A 25,417-nucleotide genomic window follows, 5' to 3' on the forward strand; every position below is an offset into this window, starting at 1 on the left:
TAATGAACCCTTTTATATGTTGGTCTTGGACCCAACTTGGATCCGGTCCAACCCGTTAGTGTTTTTAGCCCGTTTGGCCCAATTTCGGGCCAAATCTTTAAAATTAACATCCGGTTTTTTATTTCTAATATTTTTCTAAGGTTTTTGACTATTTCTACTTTTTCTCATGCGGTACCAGGCAGACTTGAACCGGTTCGACTGCCGGTTCGTGGTTTTTCACAATTTTTCGCAGAAAATGCATTTTCAGACTCAGAAAGACCTATTGAGTCCAAAAATCATATTTAAATTCCAAAATTCTCATTCTAACTTTTCAGAATTTAATTTAGGCATTTAAATGATTTTATCCGTAAAAAATTTGATTCTTACAACGGAGGCTTAAGTTTCTGGTGTACTGTGGATGGGTTTGGTGGAGTGAGAAAGAAGAAAGATCTATGAATTAAGAAATTGATGAACTGATGAGTTCAGAATAAAAATGTTGATTTGACAGTGGTTGAGGTGAGTCGAGGAGTCAGAATGAAATAATGGATCCATGATGTACTGAAAAATATTTTTCTAAAAACCACTGATGTATCATTTTATATTGAGATTGTGAGACGCTATGTGCCCGACAGTCACGGCGGTTGGATCCCACCTGTCGAGGTAGCGGTGGCGGCGTAACGGCAGTGGTTCGTCCCGCTTGCATTGAGATGTGAGGTCCGTGGCAAGAATATCCCGCTCTCATCCCTTCGTATCAATAGAGTGTGCAGGCACAAAATTCTGGACGGTAATTCGAGCACCATATCTCGGGGGTTCCCAATGATGATTCCGAAGGACGACATCTCCATGGAGATGTGTCGGGTTGGCAGTTGAACCGACAATATGATATCACAGCCAATAGGACAGGCATTCATCATGTGTATCTTCTATATGTTTGTTTGCTTTGCCGACTTGTAATTGTATAACATGCCTAATTGCTTATTTGAATTACTTGCCTTATATGCTTCTACCTGTGTTTTACTTGCATTGATATTATCTGTGATTTCTACTGGGATTGAGGAGGTTCGAAAGGCGGTGACGATGGGATCGCACAGAGAATAGGTTGGTGAAGGCTGTGGGACAGCGAAGAACTATTAGTTTAGAAATCCCCTAAGATAGACTACCTCTTTTATTATGTTAAGGTTTTATTTATGTTTTAATGTTTTAGTTATGTCTTAAAAAGAATCTTGTGATAGATAAGAAGTCTAGGATTGCCTTTGGCGTCCCGGGGTCTTATATCTTACATCACTGGGCACTGCTACCATACTGAGAACCTCCAATTCTCATACCATATTCTGTTGTTGTTTTTCAGATGTAGGTCGCGACCTACCTCGGTGAGTTGCTTTGGTGGTGACAGAGCGGAGGATCTCTATCTTGTTTTGAAGTCTTTTGAGTATTTTGTTTAAGATCTCTCCCTTTTGTATTTATTTTGCCTAGAGGCTTACTTTGAGAGAAAAAACTTGTATAAGCTATTTTACTTTCTAAACTCTGTATGTATGTACACAGCTAGCCCGCTTAAACTCCGCGAGCGGCAACTAGATCTCTATACTATTGTCTTTTGATATCTATCTCTTTCTCTCTCTCTCTCTCTCTGTGTGTGTGTGTGTGTGTGTGTGTGTGTGTGTGTGTGTGTGTGTGTGTGTGTGTGTGTGTGTGTGTGTGTGTGTGTGTGTGTGTGTGTGTGTGTGTGTGTGTGTGTGTGTGTGTGTGTGTGTGTGTGTGTGTGTGTGTGTGTGTGTGTGTGTGTGTGTGTGTGTGTGTGTGTTGATATCTGTACGTTTATCTTGTGCCTCGTTTAGTGTAGCTTCGTGTGAACGTTTTGCTTTTTTTCAAACTTTGTTTTTGAGCTGCTGTCTTCATCGGGCTTTTAGAATTATTATTCCTTCTATATATTTATGTATAAGCCTTAGGATTGTCGTGACCTCTGATTAACCTTTGCTTTACGGCATGAGGTAAGGCTTATGGTAATTAGGGTGTTACATATGTTGGATATGATTTTCCCTCTATAGTGAGGTATCTTGAGATACAAACTGGAGATGTATTTAAAGCCCACTTTGCGAATTGTCATTTTGATGAATCAAAATTTCCAACATGAGGGGGGGAGAATAAGCTTCCTGAAAAGGAACTTAATTGGAATGCATCATCCTTGATGCATCTAGATCCTCAATCAGGCAATGTGAACTATAAGTTTAAAATATTATACATTTGCAAAGAATAGAAAATGAATTTCCTGATGCATTTTCCAATACAAAGGGGATAACCAAGTCTTATATACCAGCAAAAATTGTCCCAATTTGAATTGAGGTCCCAGTCGGACAAATAGCCACTGAAACAAATTCACGCCAGAAGCCTGGCAGGCATGTCGGTTCCAAAGACAAAAATCCTTGAAAATGAAAAGAGATAAATATTATTCCTGTTGAAAAAGACATAGTAAAGACATCTGCAGTTGTCTGAAATTCTAATATAATTTTAACGCCAGAAGACGTTCAGGTACTTGAAAATTGTGAAAATGACGAGATCTCGATAAATTATGTCTTTACAGGAGAGAAATGGGACTGAAATAAGACAATTGTCAATGAAATATTTGCATATAATGTGGCATTAAATATCATGCATGAAAGTAAGGATCTTGAGCCAAGATCAGTCGAAGAAAGTCGACAAAGAAATGATTGGCCAAAATGGGAAGAAGCCATGAAGGCTAAGTTATGCTCACTTGCAAAACGTGAGGTCTTTGGACCTGTAGTCTGTACACCAGAAGATGTAAAACCTGTTGGATACTGATGGGTATTTGTGAGAAAACGAAATGAGAAAAATGAAGTTGTACGCTACAAAGCTCGACTTGTAGCACAAAGTTTTTCACAAAGGTCCGGTATAGATTATGAAGAAATATATTCCCCTATAGTGAATGCAATAACATTGCGTTATTTGGTCAGTTTATCTTTATATCATAAACTACATATGCATTTAATGGATATGGTAACAGCCTATTTATACGGCTCATTAGATCGTGATATCTATATGAGAGTCCCTGAAGGACTAAAGATATCTAAACCATCCAATGAATATTCACAAGGGTTATACTCAGTTAAATTGCAAAAATCTTTATGTGGTCTAAAGCAATCTGGACGAATGTGGTATAATCGTCTTACTAAGTATCTGGCTAAAAACGAATTCAACAATGATGATATCTGCCCGTGTGTTTTTATAAAGAAATCTGCGTCTGGATTCATTATAATTGCTGTGTACATTGATGATTTAAATATCATTGGAACTCCTGAAAAGATTCCAATAACTATAAAAGCTCTAAAAGAAGAGTTTGATATGAAAGATTTTGGAAATACTAAATTTTGTCTCGACCTGCAGATCGAGCATATAAAAAATGGGATCTTTATTCATCAAACAACATACACAGAAAAGATCTTAAAGAGATTTTATATGGATAAATCACATCCATTAAGTACCCGAATGATCGTAAGATCTTTGGATGTGGAAAATGATCAATTCCGTCCGAAGGAAGAAAATGAAGATATTCTTGGTCCTAAAATACCATATCTTAGTGCCATTATAGAGAGAATATTCTTGGTCCTAAAAATATATACTTTACTACACATATTATATATATATATATATATATATATATATGAATTATTTCTATTATATTGAGATAATTAATTATGGTGAATATTAATACTAGAATTTTTTATTTATACTTTTTATTTTATATCTATTATATTTTCTTTATGAAATGTAAATGTAAATGTTAATGTAAATGTTAAAACAATGACAAATTATGAAATTCGTTAGGTAGACAATGGTTTTTGTGAACAATATAAATAATGGGTTCTAAAATTGACTAAATAAAATAAAAATACATTACATCCCAAATTACTCACCTAAATTTTAATATTAAGATAACCATCCGCACACCTAGTGAATTGAATATCCGATATATCCATTGTTCATATTGTTTAGTATTTTCATTTTCTACCTATATTTTCATTCTCGTTCGTCCCACGCGTTCATTCCTTATTTCTTTCAGGTGAGTTCACCAATCATTTTTTTTCTTCATTCCAAACATTTTTTCTTTTTTCGTGAATAAGAAAGTTTGGGCAGTTTTGGACTAAATTTTGTTTGCTCCCAAACATTTTTCCTTTTTTTTCGTCTTATGAATTAATTATTTTTAAAAATGTTATAATTAATTATTTATTTGATTTGATTGAGATAAATAAATTCCATTTGACTAAAATAAATAAGTTTGCTTCAAATGTCATTGAAAAATGTCTAGAGTATGGTGATGCCACTGAACGGGAGTTGTTAGTTTCCAAGATTATTGGACATGAAAAACAAAATGATAATTTATTGGTAAGTGTAAACTTGACAACTGACAAGGTTAATTGTGTTCTAATTCTTCAGAATTTCCACTGGCCCCATACAAGAAATGAACTCTTCATTTACTGGCTTGTAAGATATTAATAAAAATGTTCCGTAATCCTTGAAATATGTTGATGATAAATACATTAGGAATTAGAAGAATGTTTAATGCTTCAAATGTCTTAGTTTTGAACCATCATATTTACTAAGAAAATGTTCATACATTGTTCTTCATAGGAGATTATGCTTCTTTAGCTTCCATAAAAGAAAACGAGGAATCTATGATATAGTTGTCAACTTGTCATATATATCGTATAGTTTTGCATGCTTATACGGTATCAATGATTCTTCCACATGCAAAGACCGTTCAAATTCATTTTTCAACTTGTGAGGCATTTGATTTTGGCTACACTTATTTACTTAATCCTGTTTTGATCCAGAAGGTTATTGATATATGTTCTGAAAATCAGCGAGCAATCTTGCTTTTCTCACATCAGAGTTCATGCTCATGCTTTGAAGAAATACACTTATGGAAAACACATTGTGGCTCGGTTAGAACAACAATTTGGAGGTGTGCACTACTACTAAAGCATATATGAATTCATATTGGTGCAGAATTGGATAGGTAGCATATTCATGGGTGAAGATCCCTGTTTTATTATATTATATGTTGAGAAATCGTATCATGGTTTTATTAATTTACATGAGACCTTGTCTTACATTATATGCATTCTTGCAGAGAATCAAACCCCCAGATCAGGATGACTATATACATTGAACATGTTATTGCTGCAACTCCTATGATATAGTATTAAGTCTTACATAGTCTAAAATTGAAAATCTGATAGTCCCTATAAGTGTGAGTAACCCTTATCAGCTATCTTTAAGGGTAAATTAGACTCACTAACTTTCTTATATATAGGTTCCAAGAAAACTTTATTATACGTAGCTAAGTTCATAATCTAAGGACACAAATAAGTACATTGACAGAAAATAGTTAGCAGATTTGGTGGAACTGATCGGCACTTTCCTTCAGCTGACTTGCCAGGGTGCTTGTTAATACAAGCAAGAGTACACTTATGTTCTTCACAATTTTCACTCATTACAAAGTTTTCTTTACATGTTTTCACTTCGCACTCGAAATAGCACCAACATTTCTGCACTCCACCGATATCGGGACCGCATAACCCTTTACTGCCACTAACAGCACTCGTACATCTGTCGTTACAGTCGGCGGTGCAATCGCCATTCCGAAACTTGCACTGGCCACCAGCCACCATAACTATGAGAGCACCTACATACATATATAGTTATATATGTTAGTAGAAAACATTGTTCGTGTCAAAATTTTGGAAGAGAAAGTATAGGGGGATAGTGGAATTGTTTTTCTTATGTTATCTTATTTTATTATAATTAGTTTTAGAGGATTATAATTTTGATCTTTTTAGATGTCATTTTTTATAACAATCACTGATAACTGATTTGTTGTAGTCTCGTGAATATAAAGGTTCAATAATAGAAACAAAAACCTAAAATTCTAACATTATTCACATATAAATTACAATTCACATGTAATATATAATATAAGTGCAAGAATTATTTTAAAAAAGTAGTTGTTTATTGTTAATCACCAAAATATAAACTTCAAAAGGAACTATCATAATATCACTCACTTGATGTGACGAGGAAAAGCAGAGGGGCATAGAATGAGAAATGCTTGGCCATGCTTACTAAGAAATAAAAAAATTAAAAAAAAAATTCTTTAGAAGGTTTTTGATGATATATGTCAATTCTTGTGTATTATCATCTATTTATAAAGGATACATCTATTATTTATTATTTATCTATTTATTATTTGGGCTTGGACGTTATTTTTGAAAAAAATCTCTTTTATTTTGTGATAATTTTTTTAAAAGATTTTTTATAAAAATAAAAGTGATTTTATATTTTGATATCTCATGTAAAAAAATTTTTATCTATCAATTATGTTTAGATAAAATAAGATAAAAATATTTTTTTTATTTATTTATTATATAAAAAATATTTTTAAAAAAAAATCTTCTAAAAAAGGATATAAATTGTAGCTTCTCAAAAAATTTTTTTTTTTATTTTTCTAATACTTTTACTATTACTATTAGAAATTTGTCAAACACACTAAAAAATATCTTTTTTTATTGAACAAAAATATTTTTTATCGATTTAATAGCATCCAAACAAACACAAAATCTATTTCATATTATTAAAATCAAATATTTTTTGGTTAATAATATATTTGGTGTGACATGTTTTCGAAGATATCTTTTATTTATTTGATTTGATTTGATTGAGATAAACATCAAACTATTTAATATTTTCTTTGACTACATTAATTATAACTAATCAATTACATTAATTATTTGATTTGATTAGAATAAATAAATTAATTTTATTTTAATTTATATTAATTTTTTTTGTCTTACATGTATTTTGATTAATAATTCTTAAAAGTGTTACAATTAATTATTTATTTAATTTGATTGAGATAACTATCAAATTATTTGATATTTTATTGAACTATATTAATTATAACTAATCAATTATATTAATTATTTAATTTAACTAGAATAAATAAATTAATTTTATTTTAATTTGTATTTTTTTTGTATTATGTATTTTGATTAATAATTTTTTAAAATATTATAATTTTTATATGGTATATTTATAAAATATTTTTATTTATTTAACTTATTTTATTAAACTAAATACTTATAATTAATTTATTATATTAATTATTTAATTTAATTAATTTAGATATATGTTATTTGATTCAATTTATTATCATTTTAATATTTGAATCACTATTTATTAATTTTTTTATTTTCTTGTTTAATTTTAAATATTTTAATTTATTTATTAGTAAATATTAGTCTAAACTCTAAATCTTATTAAAGACAAAACTAAACAATGCAACAAAATAGACCAGTCAAATTCAGTGCACAAGTTTGAATTGGGGTCAATGCTATGCACAAGTTTGAATCCGACTGTGGAATCAAGTGACACGTGGGATGGTTGCATGTTAACCTTAGACTTGCATGTTAACCTTAGACATATTATTAGAAATTTTTAGTAAAAAAATATCAACAAAAAACAATTAAAATTTTTTTTATTTAACATTTATTAATTATTATAATAATTAATAAAGATCATAAGCATCAAACTAGAGATAAAGAATATAAATAACAAGAGAGGGAAAGAGAATAAGAGAAGCAGAGAAAACTTATTTGTAGAGAGTATGAAAATGGCATTAACCTTTTCTTACAACAAGTACACTACTTTATATAGCTAGAGTTCTAACTAACTTAACTAATTAACAAATTTTGGAAACTTCTAACAGTTTTTAACTGTAACTAACTTATTAACCAATTCTTAGTTGTGACGGACTTATACATTCATTATTGCTAATATCAATGCTATTACTTTGTTTTTTGAGGCTTTCTTTATTAACACTGCATTTATTAGATCTGTGATAACTTTGGATGCATTCTGTAACTCTTAGCTTGGGTCTAAATTTTAAGAAGTTGAGATTAAAAATAAGTTTTGTGAAGCTGTTAATTATTTGTTTTTGGGAGAGTGTATAAAATATTGACTCTCTTTTATGCAACATGATTTCTCACAAAATACAAGTCAAGTTTGAAATGCTTGCTTTTACTGTGAAGGATTGAGTTTGTAACTAGTAAGACTATATACTTTGAATGTCACAGTAGAAATTTGGTGTGATGAAGAGTAGGGATAGAGTAGCCTATGTTGTATGCCATTTGTCTCAAGGTATTGGTAAATAATGCTCTGGACAGATATTCTCTTCCATCATCAAATACTTGCCCTTAGTTTGAAATAAGTAAATGTTAGAGTATCTTGTGCTTGCATTGATGAAGCATATATAGTACCTACAACCAGATTTGCTATACATGCTGTCCCCCAAATGTCAGAGAAGATTAGTTCTAAAGGTGCATAACTAATGTGTTAGTCAAAGTGAGGTAATTGGTGAATTTTGCTAATACAACAAGCATGGCACAATAATGGTTCACAATTGTTTTTATTAGTTAGATCACTGCCAAGGACATTGCATTATTTCATTACAATTGAAGTAAATTTTTCAAATGGATGACTTAGCTTTCTATGCCATAATTGAGTGGTATGACGACTCATATTTTTGCAAGTAACTAACACATTTGCACTTATGATTGTCTTATTTACAAGCTCTCTATAATTCTCAATAAAGTATTTTTCTATTTTTTTTGCTGACTGTGAACAATATTATCAGCAACACTTGATGATTTGTTGTTTGAACTTGTTATCTTTGGCATTGGGACTTCTGACTCTTTCTCTATAGGTGACATTGGTTGAGACTGAGTATGTGCAACAATGATAGTTTTTCTCTTTTCTGCAATATTAGGCGATGTAAGTGTGAGTGAGCTAGAGATGGTGGCTCTTTCTTTTTCTGGTTGTTTTATAGAAGGATTAATGGTATTGCTTGTGAAGTTGGTGTTGGTTTTTGGTAGAGTGGTAGTGTTGTGGCATATTGGTTTGGTGACACTAGTTTCATTGGATTTGAAAGTTTTTGGAATAATTTGAACTCCCTCAAACTTGTAAAGTACATCTTTAAGCAGTCCTTAAAGCAGGATCTTCTTGGAGATTTGGCATTTCACATTGCACAAGTAAGGCCAAAACTCAAAGAACACATAATTGTCTAAGGCAAACTTGGCTACGCTTACTAAATTGTTGGAGATGGTGGGTACATGAAGCAAGTTTTGTAATTGAAAGCGTTTATTGGATAATGATGCTTGCATTAATGTACTTCCAATATGTTTAATTTTCATACCTTAGCCATTACCTCCATATACTTGCTCTGTGCTTGCATAATTTTTTGTTCCTGTGTTGAGGTTTCTTGGATCATAGGATGTGGTGAGAGGCGCCCAAGTCAGAGTACCACGCAATATCTGGTATTGTCGAAGGTAGTGTGAGCAGTGCTTGAGGATTAGAAGGTGAAGCATGTGACTTAGTTGAGGATTGTTGTTGCTGCTAAGAGAATCTTGAGCTTGAGTTGCTGTTGAATGAAAGAGAAGGTGGTTGAGCTGTGTTGAGAGGTTGAATGTGAGGGTTCATGAAGTCTTAATTGAAATGATGATAGCACTGAATGCTTGTATGGCCAATTTTGTCATATAGTTGACATTGTGATCTGCTGCCTTGCCACCATGAGGATCATGCTCCTCCACCTCTGAAGTAGCCTCTTCCTTTAGAACCTCGGAAGCCACCTCTACTGCTATAGTTATTGTAGCCTTTTTCTTGAGATCCTTCTTAAACTTCATTACTTTGAGCAATGTTCATCTATATTGATCCTAACTCTAACTTTCTGAAGCGTTCTATTAATTCTTCTTCAGTCAATAGCTGTGTTTCAAACTCACTTTCAGTATTGTGTCTTATTCTTGATGTTGCTATAGTTATGAAATCACTGTATTCTTCACTAAGACATGACAATGCTGCTTTGATGTATTCTTCCTTTGAAAGAAGAGCTCCTAATGCATTTAACGAATCTGCTATCCAATTGATCTTTGACATGTATTTTTCCACTAATGAACTTTGCTTCCTGAACGTTTTTAGTTGAGTCCTTAGTTGCTTAATTCTTGATTTGACTCGAGCTGCAAAATATTCTTCTAGCACAATCCAAATCTGATGAGCATAATCACATTCTATTACTCGGTTCACAAAATTTGGCTCCATAGATGCAATTAGCCACGCAATGAGACATTGATCTTGCACTATATTCTTGACTTTCAATTCCACTGTCACTACCAAAAAAAGTGTAATTATCAATGCCAAAAATCGATGGTCAGATTTTTCGTAGATAATTTTCAACGACTTGTCGTCGTAAAATGAAAAAAAAATTATAAAAATAAAATATTAAAATTGACGGCTATGTCATTTATTTTAGCAACCTTCTAACCCTTAAGCAGTATCGTCACATTAATGACTAAGTGGTGGGGTGAGAATTTTTTTTTTTAAATCGACGGACTAGTTGTTTATTTTAATAATTATAATATCGACAACTTTTATCGTTGATAAAATTAGACGATAGAGATTTCTTTTCAAAATTAAATAAACGGTATAGATTGATTATATAAAATAGATGGTTAGGATATTAATTTTTGTTTTAACTAAAATCAACGAAATCGTCGTCTATTTTTATCAACAAAAAATCACCCCGCGTTTGCTTCCTGCATCCCTCGTTTCACTCAATTCCCGCTTATATTTTACCTCAAAAATTAACTCCAAACCTTCAAAGAATCAGAGTTCAGAGTGAGGCTTCTTCTTCTTCTACTCTAACGCCTAAGAGTAGAGTTTAGAAACGGAGTCACGGTCACGGAAAATGGCAGAGAGCAGATCAGCAGAGCTTCTTCTTCTTTGTCGCATGAGAAAACCTACCATCCTCTGCCTGAGAACAGTGTTTCTTCTTCTTCCTCTGCCGAGCCCGCTGTAGCGCCATCCTCTTCATGTAAGTTCCTCTCTCTCTCTCTCTGATTTGTGAATCTGCATGTAAGTTCTTCCACAGACTCGTCGTTGTAACGTCTTTACCGGTCACCGTCGCTGTGAGCCTGTCGCCAGAGCCCATCGCTATCGCAGCTTCTTGTAAGTTTCTCTCTGATTATTATATTATTTTTGCAATTTTTGTATCTGCTATTTTATCATAAAATTCTGAATTTGCATTTGTTAATAACAATCACATCAATATTACTAAAACCTAGTTAGCATAATCAATTTCTCACATTACTTCAGCTCAACTAGTTTGACACATTAATTTTATAATGTAATTAGATAAAACAAAATTTAAAAGAAAAAGAAAGAAAAATCACTTGCCTACTTAGTATTAAAAAAAAAGTAGAATACTAACTTCAGATTCATTCATAGATTTTAATATAACTTCTTTTTCTCATGATCAGGTAAATATGTTAATATTGTTAAAGTATCATCACTGATATATTTTATGATCTATATTGCTTAAACTAAAATGTTTGTAGTTCTCTTTTCTATGCTATTCAAGTGTATTCCTATTCTCTTTTAGTTTTAGTATATACTTCTTATATCTAGTTGAGTTTGTATTTTAACTATTAGCATTGCCAATTCATTTGATTATGTATGCCAAGATGACAATGCAAGCTGCTGCTAGTTGTCTTCTTCATTTGTTAGGTCCCAGGTAATGGAGAGTCTTAAATATGCCACGAGATGAGGTGCGCCTATTATTGCTGAATATTTGGGAGGTGCTGTTAACTGTGATGCTTATCACTTGAGTGATCCAAGATCTGATGGTCTTGGTGTTTCTTCATGCATTCAGAGCAGCTTTGAAGATGTTGGTGTCTCACCTGAGGAGGTACAATTAATAGAAAATTGAATGATTGTCTTTTTAACTTGACTAATAGGTGGACGTTTTCTCCACTAACAAAGGAGAGCACGTTAGTGGTAAGATTCCTATTCATTCAGATTCATTCCTTTTTTTAATATATATGTTATGTTATGACTGTGTCATGTTATTCAATAAAAAATATTTCTTTTATGTTTTTCGGCTTTTGCAAAATGCAAATTGATGTGGAAAACAAAAGTTATAGACTAATACTATGGTAAGCATAATTTGTATCGACTGCTAATTTAGAATTCTCTTCTTAGATAAATCTCTCTCTTCCTCATAAGAATTAGATTGAAGGAAACACTCACCTCAATATAGAATCATTTTCCATCACTGTTATAGGACTTGAACTAGGGATGGCAAAATTCCCCGAGACGCGGGGATCCCTGCGGGGACTGCCCCGAATGGGGATCCGATTGTAGGGAATTTTCCCCGCGGGGATGGGAATGGGGGACAAAATTTCTCCGAAGCAAGTGCGGAGACCCGAGTGGGGATCCCCGCCCCGTCCCCGCTATTCCCCGAAATTTATGAATTTCCTGAATTATCTTTAATAGTTTATTTCTCATATATGTTTTTTAGTCATTTCTCACACAGACATATATATAGAAACCTAAAACTCCTAATCTTTATTTGCATAACCCTTCTTCAATTCAGAGATCTCTAAGGTTGTCCATACTCTATCCAACCTCTCTGCAGCCGTCCCCTCGTCACCCTTCTCACCACATCGTCACACCTCACTGTGCCATTACCCTTACCGTGTTGTAATTTCTATTTGCGGCATTCCTTTTCGTAACTCTGCCGTCGTGTCCATTCTCCTCTCTGTTGCTGCGTCTCCCACCTCGTCCACTGTTTTGTCCTTTGGCTCGTCGTTGCGTTCCCCATTGCGTTATTTCGAAAGAAGTCACCATCGTGTCATTTAGATTTTTTGTATAAAATCTTACAATTTTTGTATAAGATAGATACTTGCAGCTCTATTCATATGGAAATTAATAATTAGTTAGAACTATTATGTAGATGGAAAATGGGGTCCCCGCGGGGAATGGGGCCCCGTGGAGAATGAGAATGGGGAGCAATATTCCCCCACGGCGGAGAATGGGGCGGGGATGGGGAGCAAGTCTGAGGGCGAGGATGGGGAGCAGGGAGGCATCCCCCACCCCCGCCCTGCCCCATTGACATCCTAACTTGAACACACCTTAGAAAATTTATTGTGTACTCCAAGAACAATTACTTACTCGATCTTAATTTTTAATTTAATTGTCTAAAAACTAAAAAAATATTGAACTTTGATCGATGTGGGCGGCTTCTTTGGTCAACATTATTTTAAAAGAACAACCTTATCAACCGGAGGTTTAAAAGCCATTGCAACATTGAAAGTCATAACAATAGGGTGGTTGCGTCCATCAATCAATCAATTCGTATGTATAATTAATTCGTTTTATTATCTAATTAAGGTTATTTGTTGTCAACTATGTTCAACAAACAACATGAGCTTTGTTATGGTCTGACCATTTTTTATATATGGTCGATGTCGGCCACCTCCTTCTTTCTTTGGGAAAAAAATTAGGTCTTCTCTCCTTGAATTATTTATTTGAAATTTCATCTAAAAACTTGAATATGTCATCCATGGTTATGAGAGAATTTATCGCAGTAATCTCTAAAAATATATGTGTGGCTATTAAATCGACAAATTGTACATCGCTTTTTTAATTAAAAATAATGCAAAAAAATAAATAAAACAAGACACTTAAGTTGTCAATAAATATCAAAATCGACGAAAAGCTCGTCGATTTTATTATAAATAGAAATATCAGCCTCTATTATTATTGATACTTCTTTGTTGATTTTAAACCATATTATCGATGGTTAGACCGTCGATTTTATTAAAAAATAGAAAATCCCTTTCTTTTATTATCGACAGTCCAGCCGTCGATTTTATTACATTATTAAAAAATCAACAAATTAAAAAGCATCAACCCAAATCGTTGATTTTGCCGTTGATTTTATTAATGATTGACGCCATGACTGTCGAGTTTGTCGTCGATTTTTAGCATGTTTTTTGTATTGTGCTGCGATATAATTTTGGTTGAACTTTACTGGAATCTTTACTGAATTAAGATGATTTCACAATTTGTTGATTTTGATACACGTCAACGCTTGTTTCTTTCATGCTTTGTAGTTGTTCTCGCTGAGTTTGATGACAGAGAACACAATAAATGCATTCTGATTTAGAGTGCTTATTGGAACATTGATTATAATATATGGTGTATTGTCCATAGATTTATTAGTTCTGATATTATGTGAGGTATCAGATTAGAGATGAAAAATATGAACAACAAAAAAGAAAGAAAAAAAGAGATGTAGAAAAAAATTAATTTGTAGAGACTATGAGAATAGCATTAACCTTTCCTTACAAGTACAGTGCTTTATATAATTAGAATTTTAACTAACTCAGCTAACTAACAAGTTTTGGAAACTTCTAATGGTTTCTAACTGTAACTAACTCATTAACCAACTCTTAATTGTAACTGACTTATACATTCATTATTGCTAACAAATGCTAAATCTAACTATTTTCTTATCCCCGTAATAAGTCTTTGATTATTCCTAATAAATTTAATTAAAATTGCTTAATTAGCAATAAGATATGAGGCAATGACCTTTGACCATGAGGGATTTTTATAAATCACCTGTTTAATAACTGTGCTTTATTGTTTCTACTTGAATTGTTGACCCCGGTGCACACGCTGATTAAGAATCTAATTAAGCTGCAGGTGAATGTTACTAATCTCACTGCCTAATTATATTAAGGCTCGTCCTTCTAGCTATGCTTTTAAAAGATAAAATTATAAACGTTATTCTCAGCACACACTATTATTTCTATCAAAACTTTTTGTATAAATCATTTGATTAATTTAACAATGTTTTTTTCCGTTTATTTCTTTACTTATTAGTTGCAAATTTTATGACAATAACCCAAATTAAAGTACTCAATCTTTGGCTCAACACAGTCTTTAGACAAAAGCGTAATCCAAGGAGTCCAATTCAATTATCTTTGAAAATTAAATTATTTTAATATCTTAATATACTTTTATAATTAATATTTTTTAACCTATGAAATGTCTGATGCTTATATACGGAGAGAAAGTATTACTATAAGAACTAAGAAGACCATCAGCAATTCGCATGTATGTCTCGTATATGCTTTGTTACTTAGGATTCAGTTAGTTACACTTTCGCTTTGACTGTATATGTTGAGGGGTTTTGTTTAATCTAATAAGCTGCTTGGTATTCAAACAAAGATATGGAAACATGTTAAAGGCTTAAAGCATGTTTTAACATGTCTTAACGAACGAATTTCACCAAATAGGTTAGACAACTAGCGAAGGAATATCCATTGGTAATAGAAGAAAATTCGTTGATAAATTATCGACAGACAACAAAATTCATCAAGAGTGATAAACAAAAATAAAAATTGTGATAATAATATTTAGTGGTAAATAATTGCAATTAGAGTGAATAAAAATAGAAACAAAAAAGAGAAATAAAATAAGATAGTGACTATGAGATAATAATAGTTATATATATATATATATATATATATATATATATATATATATATAAAAAATGATATAAAAAAGAGATAATGTATGATATAATGAGATGATAATATAATCAAAATAAAAATTAATAATTTTAAAATAATAATAAAATTAAAGATGTTCAATATATATAAGATTGAAAAAAGTATTTTTTTTTTATCTATTAAAATTATGTATAGAAATAAACAGTATTTTGAATATAAATTTTTAAATTTGTTTCAAATTAAATGGGATTGAAAAAATAAATAAATTTAATAATATTTATAAATAATTAATCTGTAAATAATATTAATAAATTTTTATCTCGATTTTGTTATTCATAATAACAACATAATGCTTTTTTAATTTTACTTTTTCTAGTTCGAATTTATTTATTTTATACATTCTACATATGTTAAATAACTTGATATTTTATTATTGTTTTATAATTTATTTTTTAATTATTAATATTAAATTTATAATTATAAAAATAAAAATATAAAAATAATTTCTTAAACATAATAGAAAAGCGGATGAATAGACACTGTCTCTTGAGTTATAGAACAATTTTTTTTCAAAAATGTTATCGATGCGTTTAGTTTGTGTTTTTATTTTTTCTGTTTTCATTTTTAATATTTTTTATTTTTTGAATTTTGTGAATGAAAAATAGAAAAAGATAACAACAATAAAATTTATTTTCTGTTTTTACTTCCTATATAAAATTCTAAACATAGAAAATACTAAAAATACAAACAAAAAATGAAAACGTTGAGTTTTTGTTCTATTACTAACAACAAATGCATTTGAAAATTATAAAGGAACAAAAAATAAGAAACAATCATAGAAGAAGAAAAATAAACTCTATGACACTCGACAAATAAATGAATCACAGTATCACGCTCAACAATGTATTTGCAGTATTCATGTCGCACAAATGACACTCTATTTGTTCATACAAATAATTGTAGAAAAAATAAACTCAAATAAACAAAACAAACAAAAATAATTTTGACAAAAGAGTGGGGGCAAAACAAACCGAAACAACTTGGCCGAGCTGGTTGAGTCAATCGTAAAGGTGCCTCTCATTGACCTTATGGTCTAATTCCCCAATGTACAACAACGTTGTAACAAACTACTTCCACGCATTTGCAGCACCCGTCGCTGTCGTCGCCAAAGGAGCAGATGTGATCCTATCACTACAATAAAAACACTGAGTATCATGGGATTTAGTGTCGCAGAATAGCGACGGATTTATCGATGGTAATGATGTCGAATTCGTAAGGTTAAGTAATTACCGGCGGATTTTAGTTTCTGGCAGTAAATCCACCGTAATATTTGGAGGAAAAAAAGTTAAATTGGCGCGTCTTTTACTGTAGGATTTTTCCGACAGTAACCCCAATTAGAGTGAAACAATGCGTTTTGGTGACATGCGACGGTTTACCGTCGGATTTTTTTATGGTAAATCCAACGATAACAGGGCGTAAATTCAAATCACGAACCCTCATCCCCCTAATTTCAGATTAACCCAATCTCTCACTTCCTCCACTCTCTCACTCACCACCGTCAACTACTGCCACCGCTGAGAACACCATCGTCACAGCTTCCTCTCTGTCGCCGTCAACCCACTGGCGACACCTCTCTTCTTCTCCTTCTTCCCCTCTTCTCCTTTCTCCTCGCGCTGTTAAATCACCGTCGCCCCAGTGTCAACGCGCCGCTGCGCGCTGCCTACCAGCCTTCGGTGACTTCCCCAGCCTTCGGCGACCACCGTTCGGCTTCCTCTAGCTTCGGCAACGTCATAGTGCTGCTGCATCTTCACTTCTTCTCAGTTCTCTCCTAGTTCTACATTCGAGGTTTCTTTAAACTCTTTTTCTTTTTTCTTCAAATTATATTTTGGTTAGGTTGTTTCATTATTCTAATTTTAGTTAGTTAATTTAGTTAGAGTTAATTTTTTATTTTATTGGATTTTAGGTGGTTAAGATAGGTTAGTTTTAGCATTATTAGTTTGTATTATATTGTTGAAAGTGTTGGAAATTGACTAAATTGATGGATAATATTGTTGATTTTGTGTTGAATATGCTAAATTTGTGTGAATTGATGTTAAAAGACTATTTATTTGTTGAACAATTGTTGAAATTTGGTTGAATTTGTTGATGTGTTGCTTAAAAAATCACTTAACTAAATCCTTTGTTGTTGTAAATCTTTTGTTCTTTTGCCAAATATATTGAATTTATCGTTGAATTGAAAATTTAGGATGAGTGTATAGTTTCTATGATGATGATATTGATGCTTTGATAAGCATGTGGTTATGCCTTTGGCTGGTCATGCAATAGGGTTTTAGTAGTTTGTCTTTCGCCGCTATTTGTTAGTTGTTTGCTAATATTTTTGTAATTTATACACGCAGAATTTTTGCCAAGTATAATGATTTTAGGTGGTTAAGATAGGTTAGTTTTAGGAATATTAGTTTGTGTTATATAGCTGAAAGTGTTGGAAATTGACTGAATTGATGGATAATGCTATTGATTTTGTGTTGAATATGCTGAATTTGTGTGAATTTGCTGAAATTTGTTTGTGATGAGTTTGGAAAACTCTAATTTAAATTGATGATGATCAAACATTATTAAAATAATTAGTTGCAAAATTATTAATATAATTTTAATCCATATGTGCTAATTGAAATAATTTTGCTATGCAGGTTTTTGCAATTGGGCCGAAAAGAAAAGAAAATTATAACAAGCCTAATTATAACAAAAAAATATATTCAGCCTTGGTGTTAAATTGTTGTGATTATGGTGGCTAAAATTATGGTTATGTTACTTGGGCCGAAAAGAAAAAAAAAATTCCAAGCCCAATATGAATGTAAACATTCAGCCTTGTTCAAAATGCTTAAGTATTATGGCTGAAGCAATTTGTAGTTAATTGGGCCTGAATCAAATTGATCTAGCCCAAAATAATTTGCCCCAAGACCATTAAGGTTGGTCCGAAAATTATGAGAAGAGAAAGCAAGGATTGCTTCCAACGGATCTCTTTCTCTCATGTGATGGACTCCAAATTCATTCAATTATCATTAATTGCATGGGAACAATGAGAAAGAAAAAGTAATTGATTTGATTGCTGCCTTAATGATACACGCTACTCAGCAAAGGGAAGAAACAAATTCAATTAATTTCATTCTCTTTCCTAATTCAATACTTTTCAAATTTCTCTCTCTTCTCTCTCTACTTGCTTCTCACTTTCGGTCACTTCCATCACAGCAACCATGGAAGCTTTTGCAAGCTATCAAGATGAAGCTAGAAGCAAGCTAAAGACCATTGTAATGATGGCAAGAAAAAGAAAACAAAAAGTATGCTATGGCTGAGATCTTCACCAAAGGAAGTAAGATTTGGTGAAGTAAGCTCAACCTCTCCATACCAAAAATGGATGATGAAGATCTCGGTCAGAGGAAGAAGATCTCAGAGGGATGGCTCGTCTCTGCTTTTGTGTTCACTCATCACAGAAGGTAGCTAGGGTGGCTGCGTGAAGGAGGAAGCAAAAGTAGAGCAGGAGAAGCTGTCATGCATCAAGAAGCATCAAGGGCTAGGAGTCCTTATTGAAGTGCAAGACAAGTTGGATGGCTCAGATTGATGAAGATTGGTGTAAAGAGAAGACACAGAGGTAATTGCATGTTGGTTTTAGCATTTGGTTATCTCTCCTCTCTCTCTGGCCGAACCGGTTTGCATGAAGAAGAAGAAGTTTAGCTTGGTTTATTTGGTTTCAACCGTGGAGGCTTTCCCCTATATATAAGGGTGAACAGCCAGGGCTTGAGGCAAGGAGTGAGAGTGCAAGGCACAGGGTTCTCATAGCTATCTAAGCTAACAGAAGTTCTTCTCCTTTAATGTTTTCTGTTTAATTTTGTCTGTCTTGAGTCTCATGGAAAAAGAGAAACAGTGAGGTTTGTATGAAAAAGCCATAGAGCGGAAAAAGGCAGAGAGTGCAAAATTAAAAGAAAAGCCATAGATGTCCTTAGAGGTCCTTTGTACATCTGTGTTGTATTTCATGATTCTATGGGAATCCCCTTGCAAGTTGGATTAGCACTTAGCAGTTGAAAGCTTGGCAGTAACCAAGTCAAGTTTAGGATTGGGGTTTAGATTCTGGACTTGTCCCAGATAGGAAGGGTAGTTCCTAGGGAGAATTGGTGTTTGTAATCAAGAATGATTATAGTGAAATTCCATCATCATTGTGATGGAGACTGGATCTAGACTTGATGAGCGGATAATTTATACGCTTTTTGGCATTATTTTTACATAGTTTTCAGTATGATTTAGTTAGTTTTTAGTATATTTTTATTAGTTTTTAATTAAAAATCATATTTCTAGACTTTACTATGAGTTTGTGTATTTTTCTGTGATTTCAGGTATTTTCTGGCTGAAATTGAGGGACCTGAGCAAAAATCAGATTCAGAGGTTGAAGAAGGACTGCAAATGCTGTTGGATTCTGACCTCCCTGCACTCAAAGTGGATTTTCTAGAGCTACAGAACTCCAAACAGCGCACTTCTAATTGCATTGGAAAGTAGACATCCAGGGCTTTCCAGCAATATATAATAGTTCATACTTTGCCCGAGTTTAGACGATGCAAACTGGCGTTGAATGCCAGTTCCATGCTGTAGTCTGGCGTTCAGCGCCAGAAACAAGTTGCAAAGTGGAGTTCAACGCCAGAAACACGTTACAAACTGGCGTTCAACTCCAAGAATGACATCTCCACATGTAAACTTCAAGCTCAGCCCAAACACATACCAAGTGGGCCTCGGAAGTAGATTTCTACGTCATTTACTTATTTTTGTAAACCCTAGTAACTAGTTTAGTATAAATAAGACTTTTTACTATTGTATTAGACATCTTGAGACGTCTAGTTCTTAGATCATGGGGGCTGGCCATTCGGCCATGCCTGAACCTTTCACTTATGTATTTTTCAACGGTAGAGTTTCTACACACCATAGATTAAGGTGTGGAGCTCTGCTGTTCCTCAAAGATTAATGCAAAGTACTATTGTTTTTCTATTCAATTCAACTTATTCCGCTTCTAAGATATTCATTCGCACTTCAACATGAATGTGATGATCGTGACAAAGTCATCATCATTCTCCTATGAACGCGTGCCTGACAACCACTTCCGTTCTACCCTCGATTGAATGGATATCTCTTGGATATCTAATACAGGGGACCGAGTCCGAGTTATTAGCGTCTTCGTGGTATAAGTTAGAACCTATGGATGGCCATTCCTGAGATCCGGAAAGTCTAAACCTTGTCTGTGGTATTCCGAGTAGGATCTGGGAAGTGATGGCTTTGACGAGCTTCAAACTCGCGAGTGCTGGGCGTAGTGACAGACACAAAAGGATCAATGGATCCTATTCCAGTATGATCGAGAACTGACAGATGATTAGCCGTGCCGTGACAGAGCATTTGGACCTTTTTCACTGAGAGGATGGGAAGTAGCCATTGACAACGGTGATGCCCTACACAAAGCTTGCCATGGAAAGGAGTAGGATTGATTGGATGAAGACAGCAGGAAAGCAGAGATCAGAGGAACGAAAGCATCTCTATACGCTTATCTGAAATTCTCACCAATGAATTACATAAGTACCACTATCCTATTTTATATTTTATTTATTTTCATCCACTATAATTTCTTAATACAATTTAATCCGCCTGACTGAGATTTACAAGGTGACCATAGCTTGCTTCAAGCCGACAATCTCCGTGGGATCGACCCTTACTCACGTAAGGTTTATTACTTGGACGACCCAGTGCACTTGCTGGTTAGTTGTATGAAGTTGTGAAATAGACATGAGATCATGAATGTGCGTATTGAGTTTTCAGCGCCGTTACCAAGGAATGGAATGATCACGATTTCGCACACCAAGTTTTTGGCGCCGTTGCCGGGGATTGTTCGAGTTTGGACAACTAACGGTTCATCTTGTTGCTCAGATTAGGTAATTTTCTTTTTTGTTTTATTTTCAAAAAAAAAATTTTCTTCAAAAATCTTTCAAAAAAAAAATTTTCCCTTTGTTTTCGAAAATTATTTTAAAATTTTTAAGAATGAATTCTAAAGTTTCAAAATGGTATGCTGAAGTTTGGCTGGCCATCAAGCTTTAGACTAACCTGGTATGATTCCTGGAATCTTGATTGAGGACTTTGAATTCATTGCTTCCTTTTCCCTATATGTTTTCAAAAAAAATAAAGATATACAAAAAAAAATATAATAATAAAATCATAAAATCAAAAATATTTTGTGTTTCTTGTTTGAGTCTTGAGTCAATTTTTAAGTTTGGTGTCAATTGCATTTTTTCTAAAAATTTATGCATTTTTCGAAATTTCATGCATTCATAGTGTTCTTCATGATCTTCAAGTTGTTCTTCGTAAGTCTTCTTGTTTGATCTTGATGTTTTCTTATTTTGTGTCTTTTGTTGTTTTTCATGTGCATCTTTGCATTCATAGTGTCTAAGCATTAAAGATTTCTAAGTTTGGTGTCTTGCATGTTTTCTTTACATCAAAAATTTTTCAAAAATATGTTTTTGATGTTCATCATGATCTTCAAAGTGTTCTTGGTGTTCATCTTGACATTCATAGTGTTCTTGCATGCATCATGTGTTTTGATTCAAAATTTTCATGTTGTGAGTCATTTTTTATGTTTTTCTCTCTCATCATTAAAAATTCAAAAAAAAAAAAACACATCTTTCCCTTTTTCTCTCATAAATTTTCGAAAATTTGAGTTGACTTTTTCAAAATTTTTAAAATCTAGTTGTTTCTTATGAGTCAAATCAAATTTTCAAATTGAAAATCCTATCTTTTTCAAAAATTAAATCTTTTTCATTTTTCTTATTTATTTTCGAAAATTTTTAAAAATATTTTTCAAAAATCTTTTTCATAATTTTATCTCATAATTTTCGAAAATATTATCAACAATTAATGTTTTGATTCAAAAATTTTAAGTTTGTTACTTACTTGTTAAGAAAGATTCAAACTTTAAGTTCTAGAATCATATCTTGTGATTTCTTGTGAATCAAGTCATTAATTATGATTTTAAAAATCAAATCTTTTTCAAAACTAATTTCAATCATATCTCTTCAAAATATTTTTTTTATCTTATCTTTTTCAAAATCATATCTTTCTAATCCTATCTTTTTATATCATATCTTTTTCAAATATCTTTTCTAACTTCTTATCTTCTTATCTTTTAAAAATTGATTTTCAAAATTTGTTTCAATTAACTAATTAACTTTTTGTTTGTTTCTTATCTCTTTTAAAACTACCTAACTAACTATCCCTCTCTAATTTTCGAAAATACCTCCCTCTTTTTCAAAAATTCTTTTTAGTTAATTAATTGTTTAAATTTTAATTTTAATTTTAATTCTCCTTTAATTTTCGAAAATCATCAACTTCTTTTCAAAAATTAATTTTCGAAATTCCCTCTCCCTCATCTCCTTCTATTTATTTAATTACTTACTAACACTTCTCCTTATCTCATATCTCTGCTCCTATCCTCACCCTTGTGTTTGGATTATCCATTCTTCTTCACTCTTATTCCCTTTCTTCTTCTACTAACAACAAGGGAACCTCTATACTGTGGTAAAAAGGATTCCTATTATTATTTTCTGTTCCCTTCTTTTTCATATGAGCAGGAGCAAGGACAAGAACATTCTTGTTGAAGCAGACCCTGAACCTGAAAGGACTCTGAAGAGAAAACTAAGAGAAGCTAAATTATAACAATCCAGAGACAACCTTACAGAAATTTTCGAAAAGAAAGAGGAGATGGCAGCCGAAAATAATAATAATGCAAGGAAGATGCTTGGTGACCTTACTGCACCAAATTCTAATTTACATGGATGAAACATCTCCATCCCTACCATTGGAGCAAACAATTTTGAGCTTAAGCCTCAACTAGTTTCTCTGATGCAACAAAACTGCAAGTTTCATGGACTTCCATCTGAAGATCCTTTTCAGTTCTTAACTGAATTCTTGCAGATATGTGATACTGTTAAGACTAATGGAGTAGATCCTGAAGTCTACAGGCTCATGCTTTTCCCGTTTGCTGTGAGAGACAGAGCTAGAATATGGTTGGATTCTCAACCTAAAGATAGCCTGAACTCCTGGGATAAGCTGGTCACGGCTTTCTTAGCCAAGTTCTTTCCTCCTCAAAAGCTTAGTAAGCTTAGAGTGGATGTTCAAACCTTCAGACAGAAAGAAGGTGAATCCCTCTATGAAGCTTGGGAGAGATACAAGCAACTGACCAAAAAGTGTCCTTCTGACATGCTTTCAGAATGGACCATCCTGGATATATTCTATGATGGTCTGTCTGAATTAGCTAAGATGTCATTGGATGCTTCTGCAGGTGGATCCATTCACCTAAAGAAAACGCCTGCAGAAGCTCAAGAACTTATTGACATGGTTGCTAACAACCAGTTTATGTACACTTCTGAGAGGAATCATGTGAGTAATGGGACGCCTCAGAAGAAGGGAGTTTTTGAAATTGATGCTCTGAATTCCATATTATCTCAGAACAAACTATTGACTCAGCAGGTCAATATGATTTCTCAGAGTCTGAATGGAATGCAAGCTGCATCCAACAGTACTCAAGAGGCATCTTCTGAAGAAGAAGCTTATGATCCTGAGAACCCTGCAATAGCAGAGGTAAATTATATGGGTGAACCTTATGGAAACACCTATAACCCCTCATGGAGAAATCACCCAAATTTCTCATGGAAGGATCAACAAAAGCCTCAACAAGGCTTTAATAATGGTGGAAGAAACAGGTTTAACAGTCGTAAACCTTTTCCATCATCCACTCAGCAACAGACAGAGAATTCTGAGCAGAATCCATCTAGCTTAGCAAATTTAGTCTCTGATCTATCTAAGGCCACTCTGAGTTTCAAGAATAAAACAAGGTCATCCATTAGAAATTTGGAGGCACAAGTAGGCCTGCTGAGTAAGAAGATCACTGAAACCCCTCCTAGTACTCTCCCAAGCAATACAGAAGAGAATCCAAAGAGAGATTGCAAGGCCATTGATATAACCATCATGGCCGAATCCAAGGAGGAAGGGGAGGACGTGAATCCCAAGGAGAAAGACCTCCTGGGACGTCCAGTGATCAATAAGGAGTTTCCCTTTGAGGAACCAAAGGAATCTGAGGCTCATTTAGAGACCATAGAGATTCCATTGAACCTCCTTATGCCCTTCATGAGCTCTGATGAGTATTCTTCTTCTGAAGAGAATGAGGATGTTACTGAAGAGCAAGTTGCCAAGTACCTTGGTGCAATCATGAAGCTGAATGCCAAACTATTTGGTAATGAGACTTGGGAAGATGAACCTCCCTTGCTCATCAATGAACTGAGTGATCTGGATCAACTGACATTGCCTCAGAAGAAACAGGATCCTGGAAAGTTCCTAATACCTTGTACCATAGGCACCATGACCTTTGAGAAGGCTCTATGTGACCTGGAGTCAGGAATAAACCTCATGCCACTCTCTGTAATAGAGAAACTGGGAATCTTTGAGGTACAAGCTACTAGAATCTCATTGGAGATGGCAGACAATTCCAGAAAACAGGCTTATAGACAAGTAGAGGACATGTTAGTAAAGGTTGAAGGCCTTTACATCCCTGCTGATTTCATAATCCTAGATACTGGGAAGGATGAGGATGAATTCATCATCCTTGGAAGACCCTTCCTAGCCACAACAAGAGCTGTGATTGATATGGACAGAGGAGAATTGATCCTTCAACTAAATGAGGACAACTTTGTGTTTAAAACTCAAGGATCTCTTGCTACAACCATGGAGAGGAAGCATGAAAAGCTTCTCTCACTACAGAGTCAACCAGAGCCCCCACAGTCAAACTCTAAGTTTGATGTTGGGAGGCCACAACCAAACTCTAAGTTTGGTGTTGAACTCCCATATCCAAACTCTAAGTTTGGTGTTGGGAAGTCTCAACAATGCTCTGAACATCTGTGAGGCTCCATGAGAGCCCACTGTCAAGCTATTGACATTAA

General features: G+C 33.4%; 1 non-coding gene across 1 annotated transcript; it reads right to left on the reverse strand.

The window, feature by feature from the left end:
• Positions 1–23,579: 23,579 nt before the first annotated feature.
• LOC148566946 (small nucleolar RNA R71) lies at positions 23,580–23,687 on the reverse strand. Its single transcript, XR_015881732.1, has one exon. It is a non-coding gene; the product is annotated as a small nucleolar RNA R71 (small nucleolar RNA).
• Positions 23,688–25,417: the final 1,730 nt, after the last annotated feature.

The sequence above is a fragment of the Arachis ipaensis genome, chromosome B4 (assembly GCF_059453495.1).
Source record: "Arachis ipaensis isolate K30076 ecotype BB chromosome B4, ASM5945349v1, whole genome shotgun sequence".
Classification (NCBI taxonomy): domain Eukaryota; kingdom Viridiplantae; phylum Streptophyta; class Magnoliopsida; order Fabales; family Fabaceae; genus Arachis; species Arachis ipaensis.